The sequence below is a fragment of the Belonocnema kinseyi genome, chromosome 2 (genome assembly GCF_010883055.1).
Source record: "Belonocnema kinseyi isolate 2016_QV_RU_SX_M_011 chromosome 2, B_treatae_v1, whole genome shotgun sequence".
Lineage (NCBI taxonomy): Eukaryota > Metazoa > Arthropoda > Insecta > Hymenoptera > Cynipidae > Belonocnema > Belonocnema kinseyi.
Genome location: NC_046658.1, coordinates 6,528,802 through 6,547,986, shown reverse-complemented (window position 1 = coordinate 6,547,986; position 19,185 = coordinate 6,528,802). Strand labels below are relative to the sequence as shown.

The window sequence follows — 19,185 nt, the reverse complement described above, 5'->3', positions numbered from 1 at the left end:
AAAGATACATGAATGTCGCCAGGGTGAATTATAAAATCGACTGTGTGATGATCATGAGTTTATGAGTCTTATCACTGCCTAAATTAATACTCGTTATACATTCAAGTTTCATACAATTTAAAAAATATATAGTAGTCAAAGTGATTCAACTAGGTACGCACATTCAATTTTATGAATGTCCCGACAAATATATTTTATTTACCAACCGTAGAAACAAAACGCCACAAAATTTTGAAATTCTACTTTAAAAAATAAAAAATATAATTAGTTTTAAATTTTTTAAACTCCAAATGACTTGGAAATATACCCTACTTTTGCTTTCTCTTTTATATATTCTATTCTTATAATTGGCAAAATAAATGTTTCACCAGAACAAAATGGCATACTACTACAGCGAAGGTAAATCTTTGACAGATTCGAAACATAGTCGTGTTTCATATCAAATTAACTATTAATGGATAAAAAGTATAATATGTAATCGTATTTAGACTCTTAATTACTCATTTAAGAACGCCAATTAGCATTAGCACGTCAGGGTGCCAATAGAACGCTCTCGCGACCTGCCCGCTACAAGAGCGTACACTTGTCGCGTACTTTAGAAAACCCGAGGCGAGAACGAGGAAGGACGAAACGGTGCGAGGGAGAATGTGACGAGAAAAACCGAGGAATAGACCTGGGAAAACGAGACGAAAACGAGGAATGAAAGAAGCGAAATGGAGCCAGCGTCGGTATTTCTCGTCTCGGATAACATCACTAAAATCTGATTACTTGATATTTCTATTATACTAAAAAAATATCAAAATAACAAGCGTTTAGAAATTTTAGTTTGTGGCAAGTAACTTAATTTACATAAAACATTAATTAAACAGTTGATTCAGTAGGTTTGAAATCAATTAAATTCTTCATAAATAAAATAAAATTAACCAAGTACATCAAGTTTGAGCGCTATTAAATAACGAAGAACTTCAAAGCAACAAGTGATTTTAAGCAATTTTGATTTCTTCAAGAGATAGTTAGCTCCGAAAATATGGAAAACATCTTCAGTGTATGAATTTGACAACATTCTTTCCTTCGAGTTTTCCAAATTACCCAATCGACATTGAGGAAAAGTTTAAATGTTTTCAAGATTTTCGTGATACACCTATTTTTTAGGGAAAGATTTATTTTACAAAAATTTTATACTAGTTCATAATCGGAAATTTTATAATTCAGAAATTTTCCAGTCGACGCATTTTTCATCCCAATGGGACCGTCAACAAATCTCGTGACCCTAAAAATAATCCAAATTTACCCTCTCTCCCCTCCCACGTAGCAGACCGTGACGATGTGAGTACTCCTCCTTCATTTAAATATTATTATTGGCTAACATTATTATACGCGAGGTACAGCTCATGGTTTTATTGTCCAAGCAAAATGTTTTTATTTTTCTACTGATTAATATGGAAAGGGTCAAGTAAAATTAAAAAAGCTACCTCAGAAATATTCAGTTTTTTATCATTTTTCATTCTTTTGAATTGCTTGAAATGCTATTTAACTCTTTCGAAACTTTTTGAATTCTTTTAACCTCTATGAAATCAACTGAATACCTCGCAATTCCTAGATATATCTGAATTCATCTAAATGACCTGTATTATCTGAATTGCTTAAATTCACAGAAATTCATAAATTCTTAGAACTCCCTGAATCCCAAGGACTTCAAAATAATTTACAGAATTCATAGGAAATAAATGAATCCAAGAAATTCTATGAACTCAGAAGATTTGAAGGAATTCAGGGGATTTTAAGAATTCAAAGAATTTCAAGAATCTAGAATACTCAAGGAATTCAGGATATTCAATGATTACAGTGAAATTAGAGAATTTGAGATTATTTAGTCAAATTCAAGGAATTCAGAGAATTCAGAATATTTAAGGTTATTAGGAGGTAGAATTCAAAAAATTTCAAGAATTTGGAATATTCCATGAATTCTGAGAATTAGAAGATTTTCACGAATTCAAAGAAAACAAGGAAATTAGTGTATTTTCGATAAAACACAAATTTTGAAAATGCTGAATGATTAAAATCTCATTACGTCAATAAATTCAAAGTAGAAGGCAGCATGGATTAGTTTTAATATCAAGTTGCAGACAATTTGCTGGGAAATCACAAGAGAAGGGACTACCATAAAAATAGCGGATATAGTGAAAAAATTTAGTAAAATATGGTGTGTCGAATCTGAAGAGAGCATGTTGAAAAGGATATAAAACATCAGAGAAAGCCGCTTCATAGATCTTTTGAGAATAAAAGAGAACGATACATCAGAAAAAAATGAATGAAAGCTTATGCCTCAACCCCAAAAATTGATTATTGCACTGTTCTTAAGATATTTTTTTAGATTAGGGATGAACGGTGACTTTATGAAGTATATCAAACACTTTATTCAGATTCAGTGCACTCAAAAAAAAAGAGTGCAACCCCTTTTCTAAAGCTTTCAGTCTTCATAAGTTACTTTATATATGTATATATATCTTGACTTCGAGAAGCGAACCATGTTCGTTATCGAATTTTCGGTACCAGCTGACAAAAACATCATAGCCAAGGAGAATGAAAAGAAAGAGAGGTATCGAGACCTTATAAGGGAGATGTGATGTAGTCAATCACACACTGAACGCGGAACGTGTACAGTCTTGCCCAGCGTATCTTTATGGCAAGTTGATGCATTCGTCTTTTGGTTTTATGATCAACCGTTGGGTTCGTATCGGCCAAAGCTTTCGCTGTATTATACACACAATAATTGATAACCCAGAGGTCGGATTCTCCGGAAAAATGTCCACGAAGCTCGTCATCCATTTCAGCCAGATTTTTAGCCTTGAGAGAAACCTTGGTGTTGATTTTTCTCTGGGACGTAAAGCATCGCTCTTCATCTATTGGATGCCTGCTCGCGGTTGGTCTTAGTGTCGCCTCTCTTTCTCTGTTGCCAGCTTCTTCTAGCTGTGGTAGAGTAGGCGTTCCGCTTACATAGCCCCTTTTACGGAGTAGTTCAGCATGGTTTCGCAGACGTTGCTGCGAAAAGTGCGATAGCTCCGGGTGTTTCTCGCACCACAGAGCATGCAGCCGTGCCATGTAACCCCGTTCGGGGGTCACACTCGCCGTATATTTTTTTTCTTTTAAATTACTTGCTTAAATTAACTTGCTAAATTTGCTTTAAATTGCTTTTAAATTGCTCTCCATTTTTTTTCATTCATTCTTTGAGAATTTTTAACCTATAATAATTCATCTATTTTTAATGTTGTAAACATCACCTACATTTATTACAAAAAATCAAGGAGATTTTTTTATTTCAATGCACATTTCCTAACCTCAAATTTAAAGCATTTTAAATTGCTTTCCTTTAATTGCCCGGATTGAAGTCTGGTACGGAGGGTTTCATTTTTGCATGCCAAGACGGTGTCATTTCCACCTGAATATACCGTCACTAATATACCGGATATACCTTAATATACCGGACTAAGTAATAAATTTGAATAGGACAATGCTGATTAAACAAAAATTAAAGAAATTTAAATTAAATAATATTGTTATATATTATAATTGAGGCGAGAATTTTTTTCTAAATTTAACGATTATTTAGTTGTAATTCACTTTTTACAATGGTTTCAATAGATTATCCTATGCAGGAATTATAATATTTACACTGAATTAAGCGTCAGTGACATTCAATTTATTCAGTGCACATGCTAATGGCTGCAGGGAGTCCACGTGTGTTAGAAAGTAACTCCGCAATCTGTTCATATTCATTTCATCAGAAAAATTTAAATATTTCGAATTTTAATACCAGCGTGTTTTGTTAAAGGTAATTTTTATCAAATAAAATTAAAATAATAGTTTTGGTGAATTTGAGATTGATATAAAGTAAATGTGAAGTTTCATATAACCTACAGGTTGTAACTTATTAATTTTTCACTTTCAGTGATGACGAATGGATTTTTGTTTCCTGAGCAACAACCTTCCCGTTACAATTCGCTTTAACAACATGTACCGCATTCTATCAGTGGGTTACAATGAATCAATCTTTTCTCACAAGTTCTTTTTTATCATTTATTAGGACGCCCAGCTGACGAAGGTAGAAAACGATAGCTGCTGCATGGCTGCAAACTTCCCCAAGACCAGCCACACAAGTGCAATGAGAACTTAAAATAGATCCATTTGGATCTAACAAAATCCGCGCTCTCAATTTTTTTTCATTCATTCTTTGAGAATTTTTAACCTATATTAATTCATCTATTTTTAATGTTGTAAATATCACCTACATTCATTAGAAAAAATCAAGGGGATTTTTTAATTTCAATGCACATTTCATAACCTCAAATTTAAAGCATCCGTCAATATGTTCAAAATTTTATGTTACTTTTCAAGCAAGCGCTATTATTAAATAAATACAAAATTTAATGACACATTACAAAACTACATATATTCCAATATAAATGAATCCATGCAGGTAATGAAAAATGAGGGTACTAATAATAACCTCAACACGCACTAGAAAGTTGTCATCTACCTTGTTGCACTCTACTTTTCCAACAAACAGTATTCATTACACATTTTTAATTTGCCAATAAACACAATTCTTTAACTAAAATAATACACGTTACGCAATGTGTGCAAAGCTTTGTTAGCCCTCAGGTGTTCGGATATTTTCAAATGACGCCTCAAGGGTAAATACTCAATCCCGAAGAATTGAACTACCGTAGCTCCACTCTCGAACCGACAGAAATCCAGCCCACGCGGACGACATTGAGTCCACAATATTTGGAACCCCCCTCTGCCTAGATTTTTATCCGTGTACCGAATTTTATCATATGTGACCGACAAATTTCCATAAATTTTGAAATTTTTTGAAAAATCATGTGAACACGTCAATAAACAAAGCTATCCTAAATGACCAATACATTTCTATAAATTATCATAAATTACAAAAAAAATTAGAGAATTCAAAATTTTCCAAAATATTCAGAAATTTAAATTACCACAAATTTCTGTAATTCGCGGTATTTAATTAGTTTGCTTTTATTTATAAATTTCGGTAATGTATGACAGCTTATTGATAAATTTCCACAAATTTCCGGTTCAAGGACCCCCCCTCCCCCGCAACACTAAGTCCAATTTTGCTGCATAATATACTATTCCATATTTTGCGGGTGTGTATGCTTATTTAGCGTGATTCTACTTGGAATTCTATCTATCTGGAAACACTACTTTTAATGATGTGGGAAATTCTGTAAGTTTAAAAATATATTGAATTCACAATAAACAAATAATGGGAAAAAGTTATATCCTGGGAATTAGAAGCATTCCGTTATTATATTTGCTCACCCTATAACAATTGAGAATTATTATTCAAACGTCATTCATTATTAAATAAACTTTTTTTTGACATACCAGCTTTAGTCTATCAATATACCTAATACACTTTCGAAAACTAATATTTAAACTGTAAAGCTTATGAACTAGTAAGTAGAAATCTTCAATACTGAACAACTTTCTGTGTTATTCAACAATTCCGTTTCACTAAAGTTCACATACTTTTGGTGGCCATATATGGCACGTTATTTTAATTTTGTAACTCTTGATGTCAAATTCGCAATCAGTGACCTCGTCAACCCCCTTACATGAATTGTTTTACTATCTGGTGAAATCTTGACTTTCGACTAGCTTTTTTAGCTTATATCCGACTGCGATTAAAAGAAGTTGATATTCTTTTACAAAATGCCAATTTCAGAATATCCGAGAGGCTATTTTAGGACTATTACAGATGTTAAATTTTAATGCGGATTTTTTAAAGTCAAAATTAAAAAAATTTTTTTGGGTCAAATTAAAAATTTTAAAAACGGTATTTTTGGGAGAATTAAATAAAAAAAACTTGACATATTGGGGGCCGGGTCTCTCCATGCGTGACGGCACGAAGAGTTTTATAGTTTCAATTGACAAACTGATAGAAAAAACTAATAACTGGCCAAATTTTCACTCTTAACAGCTTCCGCGCATTCGACAGCAGTGCCTCTATCTATATAGCTTAATTTTTATTTTATTTTCATTCGCTTAGAGAAACTATAAAGTGCAAAGAACCTAAAATATATGATACAATATTTATTGGAAATAATATAAAGGCATTTTCCGAACAGATTTCAATTTCTGTGTCCTACGAAGTTAATTCGATGTTCCTAGAGGAGTTTTGACTTTTTAAAGGGCATACAGCACATTTCGTAGCCTGCTTTCTCAAACTTTCTAGTACTAAAGTAATAAATTTTAAGCTTTTTCACGTGTAACTCCATACATTTTTAAATATGTTTAATGTAACAGATTAATGCAAATTAAATTTCAACACTAATATATTAGAGATTGTAGATACTGCCTGAAAGAACCATGCTTATATGTGCCGCCTTTGCGTTAGTGTCCACGCCGAAGTCTCTAGAATTGTAACGAATTTGATGTGATAGGTTTTATCATAATTAATTATAATCATAACAAAGAGGCAGTGTCCTATCAAATTTAAAAAAGACATGACGATTCCAGAATTCTAAGATTTGTTATCTTCAGAAGTTCTCTGAGAACATGTAAAAAGCTATGGGCGGAACGGGAAATTTCAACGCCGAAGCCTCCAAGAGAAAGAGGGCCAAAGGGCAACTCATTTTGTTTAAAAAGTATTTAATTGTATGCACGTTAAAAAGATTCAAAGCCGCATAAAAGAAACAGAAAACGTTATCTCGATATTTTTTATAATATATAAAGACAACTTTTTCATATTCTTTTAAAACTTTTGCTGAACAATTTGGCCTCTTTAAACCTGCCCAAAATAGTCTTGAACCTTTATAATAATATACTTTACATAAAAGAATAATTCAGACACACATTACTGTAAAAAAAAAACATTATTATAGATTCTAGGTCGAATAGTTTTTCCAAGTCTTAACAATACCACATTCTTTGAAGATTCTCTCATTACTGACCTCTTATACGCCTATGGCAATGTTGCATACTGTTTTCTCAAGCTTACTTTCAAATAATATAATTTTTGTTGAAGTATGTTTGAAGGTATAGAGATGTAACCTACTTCATAATTTAGGGTTCATTTGGGGCTAATTTGGGCCCGTGGTCCTAAATTTTGGGCTTTTTTATTTTTAAAAAAATAGTGTTTGCGCTAGCTTAACGTTAAGCTGGCCGAACATTGCTGTAAAACGTGCTAAAAATTATTTCACGCAAAATCCACCTTATACAATAATTTAGGGCTCATTTAGGGCTCTGGGAACATGATAATGGAAAATTTAAAAAATTGTTTAAACAATTTTTGTTTCAACAATTCTAGTAAAAATGAAGTAAACAATTTTCTTCCTTTACCCCATGTTAAGTCTCACTTGGGAATCCATAAATATGGTATTTGAATTTTACCATAAATTGTTTAAACAATTATTTTTTAAACAAATTTGCAACAAAATTTTTTATTTCCTGCATAATTTCAGACTCATTTAAGGCTCCTGAAAAATCATCGACCGAAGGTCGCGCGATATTTCGTTTGCCCTTTTTTTTATATATGGTGTTGTGCCATCTTAACGTTATAAAAAATACATGAAGAAAACAAACCCATTTTTACTCCTCGCATAATTTAGGGCTCATTGAGGACTAATTTAGGCCCGTAGTCCTAAATTTTGGGCTCGCATACTTTTTGTAAAAAATAGTGTTTGCAATAACTTAACAATAAGTTGGTTCAAGATTGCTGTGAAACGTTATAAAAATGATTTTACAAAAAATTCACCTTTTAGAATAGTTTAGGGCTCATTAAGGGCTCTAGGATTTAATGTTTAAACAATTTTTGTTTAAACAAATTTGCCAAAACAAAATATTTTCTTTTCTCTTGCATAACTTCAGGCTGTTTTAAAGCTACTGAAAAATCATCGACCGAAGGTCGCGAGATATTTCCTTTGCCTTTTTTTTATATATGGTGTTGTGCCACAACAACGTTATAAAAAATACATGAAGAAAACAATTAAACCCATTTTTACTCCTCGCATAATTTAGGGCTCATTTGAGGCTAATTTGGGCCCGTGGTCCTAAATTTTGGGCTCTTTTATTTATTTTTTTTTTAAATAGTGTTTGCGCTAGCTTAACGTTAAGCTGGCCGAATATTGCTGTAAAACGTGCTAAAAATGATTTCACGGAAAATTCAACTTATAGAATAGTTTAGGGCTCATTAAAGGCTCTAGGAATATATTAATTAAAAAATTTCTTTAAAATGTTTAAACAATTTTTGTTTAAACAAATTTGCCAAAACAAAATATTTTCTTTTGTCCTGCATAATTTCAGGGTTATTTAAGGCTACTGAAAAGTCAACCCAAGGTCGCGTGATATTTCCTTTACCCTTTTTTTTGGTTATACATGGTGTTGTGCCACCTTAACGTTATAAAAAATACATGAAGAAAAGAATTAAACCCATTTTTACTCCTCGCATAATTTAGGGCTCATTGAGAACTAATTTGGGCCCGTGGTCCTAAATTTTGGGCTCTCGTATTTTTTGTAAAAAGTAGTGTTTGCAATAGCTTAATAATAAGTTGGTTCAAGATTGCTGTGAAACGTTATCAAAATCATTTTACAAAAAATTCACCTTATAGAATAGTTTAGGGCTCATTTAGGGCTCTGGGAACTTGATAATGAAAAATAAAAATAATTGTTTAAACAATTTATTGTAAAATTCAAATACCATATTTATGGAGCCCCAAGTGAGCTTTAACATAGGGTAAAGGAAGAAAATTGTTTACATCATTTTTACTAGAATTGTTTAAACAATTTTTTTTAATTTTCCATTGTCATATTTCCAGAGCACTAAATGAGCCCTAAATTATTGTATAAAGTAAATTTTCCGTGAAATCATTTTTAGCACGTTTTACAGCAATGTTCTGCCAGCTTAACGTTAAGCTAGCGCAAACACTGTTTTTTAAAAAAAATAAAAGAGCCCAAAATTTAGGACCACGGGCCCAAATTAGCCTCAAATGAGCCCTAAATTATGCGAGGAGTAAAAAGGGTTTTAATTGTTTTCTTCATGTATTTTTTATAACGTTAAGATGGCACAACACCATATAGAAAAAAAGGGCAAAGGAAATATCACGCGACCTTCGGTCGATGATTTTTCAGTAGCCTTAAATGAGCCTGAAGTTATATCCAAAATTTAGGACCACGGGCCCAAATTACCCCTAAATTATGAAATAGGTTACATCTCTATACCTTCATAGTGCTGTGCTAACTTAATATACCTTTCGTTCGCGCCTGTTACGCGCAAGTCGATGCGCGCATGACTGCATGCCAAAATTCACCATGTTCGCCTACATTTTGTGATTGCAACTGAAGTGCGTGTACAAGGTGTCACAATGCGGGCATGTTTAAAATCACCCTGTGATAAAATTTTGTGTCGCGTGCATGCGCGCAACATGAGTACCCAGTGGGGGCACAAATTGTTTAATTTAAAAAATTAAGAAAATTTATTAGTTAATGCTTATAAAAGCTATAAATTGCCTTTTCAATAAGGGTGTCGTCCTGTAGGTGTAGCTCAACCGAATCACAAAGCAGAATATCATAGATGTTAAAGAGATAGAGAATCTATATTTTTTGTAATCATGAGAGTGAAAGAGATAAATAGATCTGCCCGTCTCTTTCACTCTCGCTTTACGCCGCCATTTTCTGCGCACATGGGACTGTGCAGAACTAGCCCAGTACCTTTTGCAACATTGCAACGCGTCGCTGTGCGAGGTTCTAGTTTTGTGAGAATCACGAAGTACTGCAAGGAGACCGCAAGCCATGTATTTCGACTGGCGCTAGTTCGCGATCGCCTGTCCTCAGAGTATTATGCCTTCCCATATTAGAGTTTCCCTTCAGTGAAAATATAAAATTAGAAATTGTCGGCTGATATGGAACATCGAGTGTATTTATAGGTTAAATTTAGTTATCTCAAGCGTCAGTTGATGTCACGAACGCAGTAATAATTCTTGTATAATTTATACAATTATATGAATAATGCCATTAAAACAAGAGGAGGAATATAAAAACAATAGAACGCAAGTATAGATATTGAGGATTTTGCGTCTAATACCTCTCTTTCTGTGCCCTACTACCCGACTCACAGCCCTTACAAAAACAACGTGACATTATTGTATCACTTATTATATAGGTTTTTAGCACTGACACTTTGCACAACCATTTTTTTTCCACTAAACACAAACAGTTTGCAATTGTACAACGGCATTAATAGGTTATATTTATAACGGTTCAAAATTTACATCACATGTTCAAGTAGATCCTAGAGTTTCCGCGCACGCGCGTGCCTCACATGGCGTGTGTCGCATAAGCACCTCCATGATGTCGCTGAATGTCAGCTTTACTTAATCTACTACGAAAATGCGCTCTCGGTAAAAGTCGCATCTATTTGGCGGGAATTTTAAAGTAGAATAAAAAACGCAACTTGTGTTTTTCCCTTTGTAATTGTTTATTGACATCAGGGATTCGAACGAAATTAAGGGAAATTTTCAGATATTTTCCAATTATTTCTTGAAATTCCGTATAATTGACCTAAATATAACGCTAAGTATGAAAATTCACTAAAAAAAATAATGCAGCTACGCAGGCATATTCTCAAATTTATGTTTCGTCAAAGTTTGATGTGGAAAGAAACAAAAAGGAACGTAACGATAGTTTCGTTACGTTGCTTTTTACATAAAATACGATTAACACATAATTTTGACATTGCACCTTTGTAGGCTCCTTATTTTTTAAATAATTTTTTAGACTAAGCTTAGTTTTTAGCCAAATTCTTTTCAATTCATCGAAATAATTGAGAAACATCTAAAAATGCCCCTTAATTTCGTTCGAATCCCTGATTGACATATCTTACTTTGTCTCAGAATAGGAAAAGCGTCACAAGTGATAGAAATATGCCGCTGTGAACTCGCTGATAATAATCGATAACAACTTTTCAATTTAAAAAAAAAATATATATTGAGTGTAACGTCCTGTAATGTTCAAAACACATATGGAAATGACGCATTACGTATAAATATGTTAAGTAATGTACAACCTATTCTCGCTTTATAGGATACTAATATTACCCGCATTCTCAGAATCTAAAACACCCTCACAAATGTTAAGACCTTTGCAGACATTTAAAAATCATCATCCTTATTCGCAAAACTTATTATTCTTATATATCGAGATAATGCAAGAGAGATTCAATGTATAAATTAATCAAAATACAAATTATTTACACAGCAGACTCGAATTTAGTAACCATTTTTTGCAGCAAACATTGGCAACAAATAAGCAAATATCTACATTAACCGCGCTTACTTTTTACAAACTGTTGTCTACACACAATGAGATACTGAATTAAAAGTTTTATGAAGGAATTAGAAGGTACTCAATAATGTTATCTGGTCAAACGTATTTGCATTTAGAGAAAAATTACTTTTCTTTCATTTTTATTTCAAAATTACAACAATTATGAGCAGATAAACCGTCTATAGTACCATTCCTATGTGTGTTTTGCATGTTATAACACAACAAGATAATATGTAAATAATTCAATAAATAATAATTTTGTTAATTGAAAAATTATTATAGATGACTGTCAGCGAGTTCATAGCGGCATCCTTTTATCACTTGCCATACTTTTCCTATTCGGAAATCAAGTAAGGCGTGCCAATAAACCATTGCAAAAAGAAAAACACAAGTTGCACTTTTCATTCTAGTTTAAAATTGCCGCCATGACAGATGCGACTTTTACCGACAGTGTAGTTTCGTAGTACTATCAAATACGACTGCGCTATCAGCGCCAACAGCTGTTAGTTGGCTTCCTGCTTAATTCACGTCGTTGCTACACCATATGAATTCTTCATTTAAGAACGGAAGAAAACGTGACGTCATGAACACCTTTCAATTTTTCGGACAGTTTTTACTTCCGTTTCGTAAGTGCGAAAGAAACTTCCCATATCTTTGTCTTTTTACCTCTGGTGAACATTGCTCGAAACATTTAAATATTGCCTGACATGCTGCCTGGTGTTTTCCTTAAATAAAAAGGTGTATTTAAGTTGGTCGGTTTTGAGTGTTCAACAGATTTGAACATTTTTGTGCACCCCGTTCCAACAGCCTTTAAGGGACAGCTGCAATAAATGACGGTTTGTTTATACCTAGTTTCATAAAAATTTACCGATTCCTTTTTACAGAACAAAAAATCTAGTGGAATCAATCAAAATACTTAAACATTTCTTATTTTCCAAGTTAACTTTACTAATAGAAAATCGAGAAACAAAATAAATAATTTTTTCGTAGTTAATTCTAAAACAATCTACTAAAATTACTACATTTTCTAAATAGGAAAAGAGATCATCCAAAACATCACACATTTCTAAAATTGCTAATTTCAATTCATCCTTTAGGCAATATTTAAACAAAAATGGAATATTTTCCCATATATTGGGTTACATATTTCGAAGTGTCTCGTCGTCCCGAAATTCGGGATGACTAGCCTATCCTCACCATTCGAATAGTCCCGAAATTCGGGATGACTAGCCTCACTATTTGGCTCGTCGTTCCAAAAATAATGTCTTTTTTTAATTTTACTCCTTTTGAATTAACCAAAGATTATCAAAACTGCTAGTTGTCCCTAGAAAAAATGCAAAAACGAATACGAATACAAATTAAAATTAGGTTATGTTTTAGAAAATCTAGTCCTTTAAGCTTTAACTCATCCAAATAAACTTATATATGGTGGAGTCTGCATTGCCGGCGACGGCAAGATTGTTCGTTGCCGGCTGATTTTCGCGAAGAGCAAAATACGATGTAAAAGTGAATTACGTATACAGTGATGCAAATACCTGAAAATATAATTTTCAAGGCAAAACTGATAGAAATCATGTTTGTAAAAAGAAAAATAGAAATACTCGATACTCGAAAAGAATTAGGGTTCTGTTCATATTCTAAGAGTGATATGAAAAAAGAGTGGGACAGCTGGATGAGTGTGAGGTTTTGAATGGGGGTAGGTGTCACCGAATGCAAACTCTCCAAAAAGTGTTATAAAAAAAGGTTATGTATAAAAAATATGTGCCAACAAAAAACTTACAGCAACGGTAAAAATAAATTCTTATAAAATAAATAATTTCTAAAGCCGAGAGCCTAGGTAAACGATCCATTACTTGATTAAATTACAAGAATTATGTACAATAAAATATATTACATTATTTGTGACTAATCACAGGAATGCATTCTAGCCTCGCCACAAGACGTTGGCAAGAGTTAGGGGGCCAACATTATTCATGTGACCAATCACTAGGGTGCCATCCCGCTCCCACGTGGTGTTGGAAAAGGAGTAGAGGTGGGACCTTACATTATTTCTGTGACCAGTCACAGGAGTGCCTTCCCGCCCCCACCTGGATTTGGAAAAGGGTTAGGGGTGCGACCTTACATTATTTCTGTGACCAGTCACAGGGTTGTCCTCCCGCCCCACTTGGTGTTGGAAAAAGGGTAGGGGTGCGACCTTACATTATTTCTGTGACCAGTCACAGGGGTGCCTTACCGCCCCACGTGGCGTTAGAAAAAGTGATAGGGGTGCGACCTTACATTATTTCTGTGACTAGACACAGGGGTGCCTTTCCACTCCCACGAGATATTAGAAGGGCTAGGTGTGCGACCAAAATTGTTTCTGTGACCAGTCACAGGGGGGGGGGCGTTTCCACCCCCCATGCAACGCCAATAGTAATTCTTGAGTCGCAAATCGACGATAATGTGTGATTTTAGACATAGAACGTTTCGTTAAACGCGTCAAAAGCCAAAAGCGATCAAAATAACTCCTCAATTACATGGCCTTACCCTAAAATGCGTAAAAACCTCTTTCGTATGCTTATAATATGCTTTTTGCCGGTACAGATAGTGTGTATAAACTTCAAAAATAAAAACGTCATTTTTCAAAGTTTTAACACTGAAAATTATATTTGCAGATGTTTTCATGTCCAGGTTTGTAATCAGCGTATTAAGGTACATCAGTATACGATTTTAAAAAATGGAAAAGGAAAAAAAATCCGGCGCTAGCAGGCTAGCCACGACGTTTATGTATTTGCTCTGTATCAGCATAGTCTCAAGTTCGTTCGAAACCTCCCTATGAATTCCGCGCACTTGGATTGGATCTTACTTTTATCATTTGAAGCTTCATAAAACTATGCAAATTTTATATTTTTATTTATTTCAGTTACAAATACAAATACACCAAAAGTCTTCAGGTTTTTTGTGAAAATAAGGAATATCTTGGTAAAAAGTTTAGAAATTTTCAAATAGGACTTGCTACCAGAAATAATTCAAGTTACACCCAGAAACCTTTCCAATATCTCATCAGGAGAAAGGAGGCCTTGTGTCTAATCTGAGAAATAATTTGAGGTCACATCCCCTACCCCCTTTCCAACGCCCCATGGGGGGCGCGAAGCCGCCCCTGTGGCTGGTCACAGAATTAATGTAAGATCACACCCCTGCCCCTTTTCCAATGCTTCGTGGAGGGCGGGAAGGCACCCCCGCCCCACCTCGTGGGGGGGGGGGCACCTCTGTGATTGATCACAGAAATGATTTAAAGTCGCACCCTACCCCTTTTCCAACTTAGTCAAAGTAATTATATAAGTTACACACATACTCCTTTTCAATGCTTCGAATATTTCGAAATTTAAATAATAAAATTTGAAATGACTTGGTAGTAAGCATGTTCTTAACAGATTCCGCTGAACACAACTTAATTATCTTGATGTTGGTAAAGGTAGGATAGCTGATAAAACTCGAATCTAAAAATGAAGTGACAGGTGGCGACAGGAGCAAACATTATTCCATGATTAGTACTGTATAAATTGATTAACAGGAATTAGTGTTTTCTATCATATTGAAATAAAAGTTTTAAGATGATAAGGCTAAAAAATAGTGCGAGACTCAAGGACTGAAAAAGACTATATTTTATTAACTATAATTGTTCTATTAGCATTTTTTCAGAGCGATTGGCTGAATGGCGAAAATAGGCTAATTATCCCGAATTTCGGGATGACTAATATTTCTGATAATTTTTGTTTAGTTAAAAGGATAAATTTCATAAAATACATCCTTTTCGGGACGACTAACCAAATGTTAAAAATAGGCTAGTCGCCTGAAATTCGGAATGAGTAGCCCAAGATGAAAAAAATGCTATTTATCCCGAAATTCGAGACGACTAGACGCAGCCTAAATATTTATACCTCAATTAATAGAACTATCAATAGTATTCGTATGCAAGCGTACAGATTGGAATTAATTTTTCTCAGAAACCATTTTACGCACCAAAATTGGAGTAGAAAAAAATTCATAAACTAGGTTAAATATCCAAACTACCTTCTTTCTCTCAGAGCCTTATTTTCCTTTCTTATATATTTCTCTTTAATGAGTCGGAAAGGAGGTAATTTAGAAATCTAATTTGGTGCAACAAACTATTAGAATCTTTAATTAAACGATTAATGAAGCGATTTGATGAGGCAAAAGTTCAAAATTATTGTTACTTTTGTTACTATGATGTCTCAAATATGTGTCTATCGCGATATATCAGAATAATAATATTTAACGAGAAGTTGTAAATGGGTGGGGATTTGACCAACATTTTTTAACTGATCATAGGGGTGCCTTCCCACCCTCATGAAACGATGGAAAAGGGTAGGGCTTTGACAAAGTTATTTTTGTGACCTTTCAAAGCAGTGTTTCTCGCAGTTTGGATGTTTAAAAGCAACTATACGGTGAGTTAAATATGTTTATTCCAATATCGTGACATACACATATTTAAGACATCGTAGTAACAAAAGTAACAATAATTTTAAACTTCTGCCTGGTCAAATCCCTTCATATATCGTTCAACTAAAAATTCTAATAGTTTGTCGCCAAAAAACCAGTTTTTCCAGCCAAAAAACAGGTGACGCCCCTATTCTGCAATTGCACCTGTATTTGAAGCATTAACAAAATTTCTAACAAACAAAAAGTCAATAACAATTGCAGAAGTTTAACTCATTTTAGAAACGTTCCCGATATTTTCCTCAGAACATTTCTAGAATGAGAAAAACTTAGGATATATTCACATGTTAGAGTGAGATGTGAGTTTTTCCAACAGAGGTGTACAAGAGTCTTTTAGAAATAAATGTTCGAAGTCCGAAATGTTTTTGCTTAATAAGACTGAAATTAGAGCTACAGTGCTCATTATAAAACCGCATTTCTACCTTTGTATACATATAGCGTTAGCCGAATAGTAAATAGGAACTCACACTCGTCACTCCGAACCGTCACCTGACAGTTTACCACTGTGACTTTGGCTTACACATATGCACGTTAGCCAGAATCCCTGCAAACACGCGCGAAGCAGGGTTGTAACTAAAATATAAAAGACAGTTCATCTGAAGATAGATTTGATGGTATTGTGAGTAATCTTATAGATATCACTGACAAAAAGCAGTCCATCTTACTGACTCCGACCTAATTCACTAATTCAAGCTTGTGCCAAAAAAAACGAAGAACGACCGCAGTGTATTAGCACTATTATTAATATCTAGCATTGCCCGTTTCTGCTGCTGCGATGACGTTTGAGTCGAAAACTGTTTAATCAATTTTCGTGTTTAATGCATTCTTGTAACGTTAAACAGGAGCCACAGATTAATTTTTAAGACTGAGCTTCTATGAAGCATAAAAAAAAGATTGAATAGTGGCACACTGAAAAAAAGAAATCAAATATATTGTTATTAATAAAAAAGGAACACTCGCCTAAATTGGTTGCTCTTGACAGCTCGCAACACGGACTGACTGACTGACAAAGACAGGGGCATAATCCAAGATCAAACCCACTCATGGTCTAGCCAAAAAACGTTCCATTTTCGTCCAACTCGCGCATACCACTTCCACGGCCATCTTGGTTACTAGTACGGAAGCGGGCAATGCTGCCTTATGCAATAATGTCCAAGCATAAAAAGGTGTTGTTCTAATGTATTTTGAGCCGCTGAATCCGAATATACCCGGTTTTTTTTCGAAAAAGTCGTACATTTTGTTTAAATCGCAATTGTTTAAACAAATTATGAAAAATGGACTTTTTCGAGCTGGACAATTTTTTCCTAAGAAGTATAGCCTATTTGTAAACGACAAGATCTCCATAAACTTTTTGATAAAATGCATATTTTAAAAGATATAAATTTCTTAAAGTCCGAAATTTAATGTTTTTCACTAACTTTGAACGTTAACAGCATTTTACCTATTGAATATTTTTGAAAATTTAAAATACGTACTCATTTTTTAAATGATACTTTATAACCTGATGGAATTCTAAATTAGCGCAGACCCGGCGGAGATATAATTTTCGCGACTAACAGTCAGCACTTTTCCGACGGGCCTACTGCACTTGCGCGCCGCACGCGTTGTAGTCACATGTGCTGGGCCTCGCGCAGTTGATATTTCGGGAATGGGTTTGAATTCGAAATAAATATCAGTTTAAAAATAAGTTATTATTGATATTTACATTCTCTTTTTACTTATCGATAAGTTTCTTGCGTACGTTATTGAATATACTGCAAATTGAAATAACTCGTGGCTTGGAGCTATAATGATTTTGAAAATATTTCTCAAAATACTTTGTTAATCTAATAACATCCACAATAAAATTGTAAATATTACAAATAGTAAATTTCTTGAGAAATAATTAAAAATATATATCAAATGTTCTTATATACATTAAAACTTTATATCCCATATAGAGTTGAATTTATGTCTCCGTGCACATTCTGTTGTCCTGCAACCCACTTGAATTATGTTTATTTCTACTGTTTTTAATTTGGCAAGAACAAAATGACAGTACTTCATTGCAGCAGGCGACACATTGGCAACTGGGTACAAATGCGTCAATCGGTGGCAATTGTATGTGCACTTTCTTTGGAACTAACAAGTCAGAAAACTGCTGACAGTTAGTCGCGAAAATCATGTCTCCGCCGGGACTGCACTAATGTTGAATTTCATCAGGTTATAAAGTAACTTTTAAACAATGAGTACGTTTTTTCAATGTTCAAAAACATTGAATAGGTAAAATGTTGATAATGTTCAAAGTTAGTGAAAAACGTCAAATTTCGGACCTTAAAAAATTTATATCTTTCAAAATATGCATTTTACGAAAAAATTGCTAGAGACGTATTCGTCTTAAAATGGGCCATATTTTCTAGAAAGAATTTTCCAGATCGAAAAAGTCAATTTTTCATAATTTGTTTAAACACTTGCGATTTAAACAAAACGTACGACTTTTGCGAAAAAAAGCCGGGTATATTCGGATTCAGCGGCTCAAAATACATTAGAATAACACCTTTTTATCCTTGGACATATTATTGCATACGGCAGCATTGCCCGCTTCCGGACTATACCATTGAATACAGTAGTGCTAACAAGCCCCGACTTTTTTTATGTGCGCAGGCGTCGCATAGCGAAGAAGTGTGTCACGGAGTAATAATAAGGAGATGGATCATGCTGTACAAAGCATCTCGAGTTTTGACTGCGGTAACTGTACATTTATTGCCAGACATAGGCGTTTAAACCCAATGCTCCCAGGAAGGGGACATGCGCACTGTGATTTTCTATTTCCTTTTTTCCCACAAGAAATTTTAGTGTGAATGTCGTGTTGAATGACAACTAAAAACTGAGGTTATATTCCTGTAAATATTGTCAATTGAGTTTGTTATCTACGTGCTTATTTATTTATGTTTTTCTTGCACAGAAATAAGTTGAAAAAATGTGACCTGAAAAGTATGGGTAGGCAATGCAGATTTAATTGCAATCATTAAATGATATAAAATATGCAGATTGAATAATCAGACAGTATAATATTGGGTAATATAAAAGATATTAGGTCCTAGATACGTGAGATAGGTGAGATAGGTGGTTACAGTCTGTAAAGGAATTAATACGACGATCCAGCAAAAGCCTCGTGGACCCTAAGAACACGGAGCGACCCAAGGACAATCGCCTTCTGCATTTTCCCGCAAGTGTTCTAGCATATTCTTGACACGCAGGGATGCTTCTTAGGCTATTAGCAAGTGAAAGCTTGGCACCTCCAAGAGCGCCGATGATAAGGACGATCAGTTTAACAGAATATTCCGGGTA

The 19,185-nt window shown here is 34.1% G+C and overlaps 1 protein-coding gene across 3 annotated transcripts in view; it reads right to left on the bottom strand.

Annotated features, from left to right (window-relative positions):
• The window catches only part of LOC117168235 (tumor protein p53-inducible nuclear protein 2), a 131,633-nt gene extending 114,744 nt beyond the window's left edge, over window positions 1-16,889 (bottom strand). The window contains exon 1 of one of the 3 annotated variants that reach the window (XM_033353721.1): window positions 16,816-16,889. The gene's annotated coding sequence lies outside the window, so the exon portion shown is untranslated. Of the gene's footprint in view, window positions 1-16,139; window positions 16,187-16,322; window positions 16,759-16,815 lie in introns of those variants that run through there. The other 2 variants (XM_033353720.1, XM_033353723.1) reach the window with 2 other exon arrangements.
• Window positions 16,890-19,185: the final 2,296 nt, after the last annotated feature.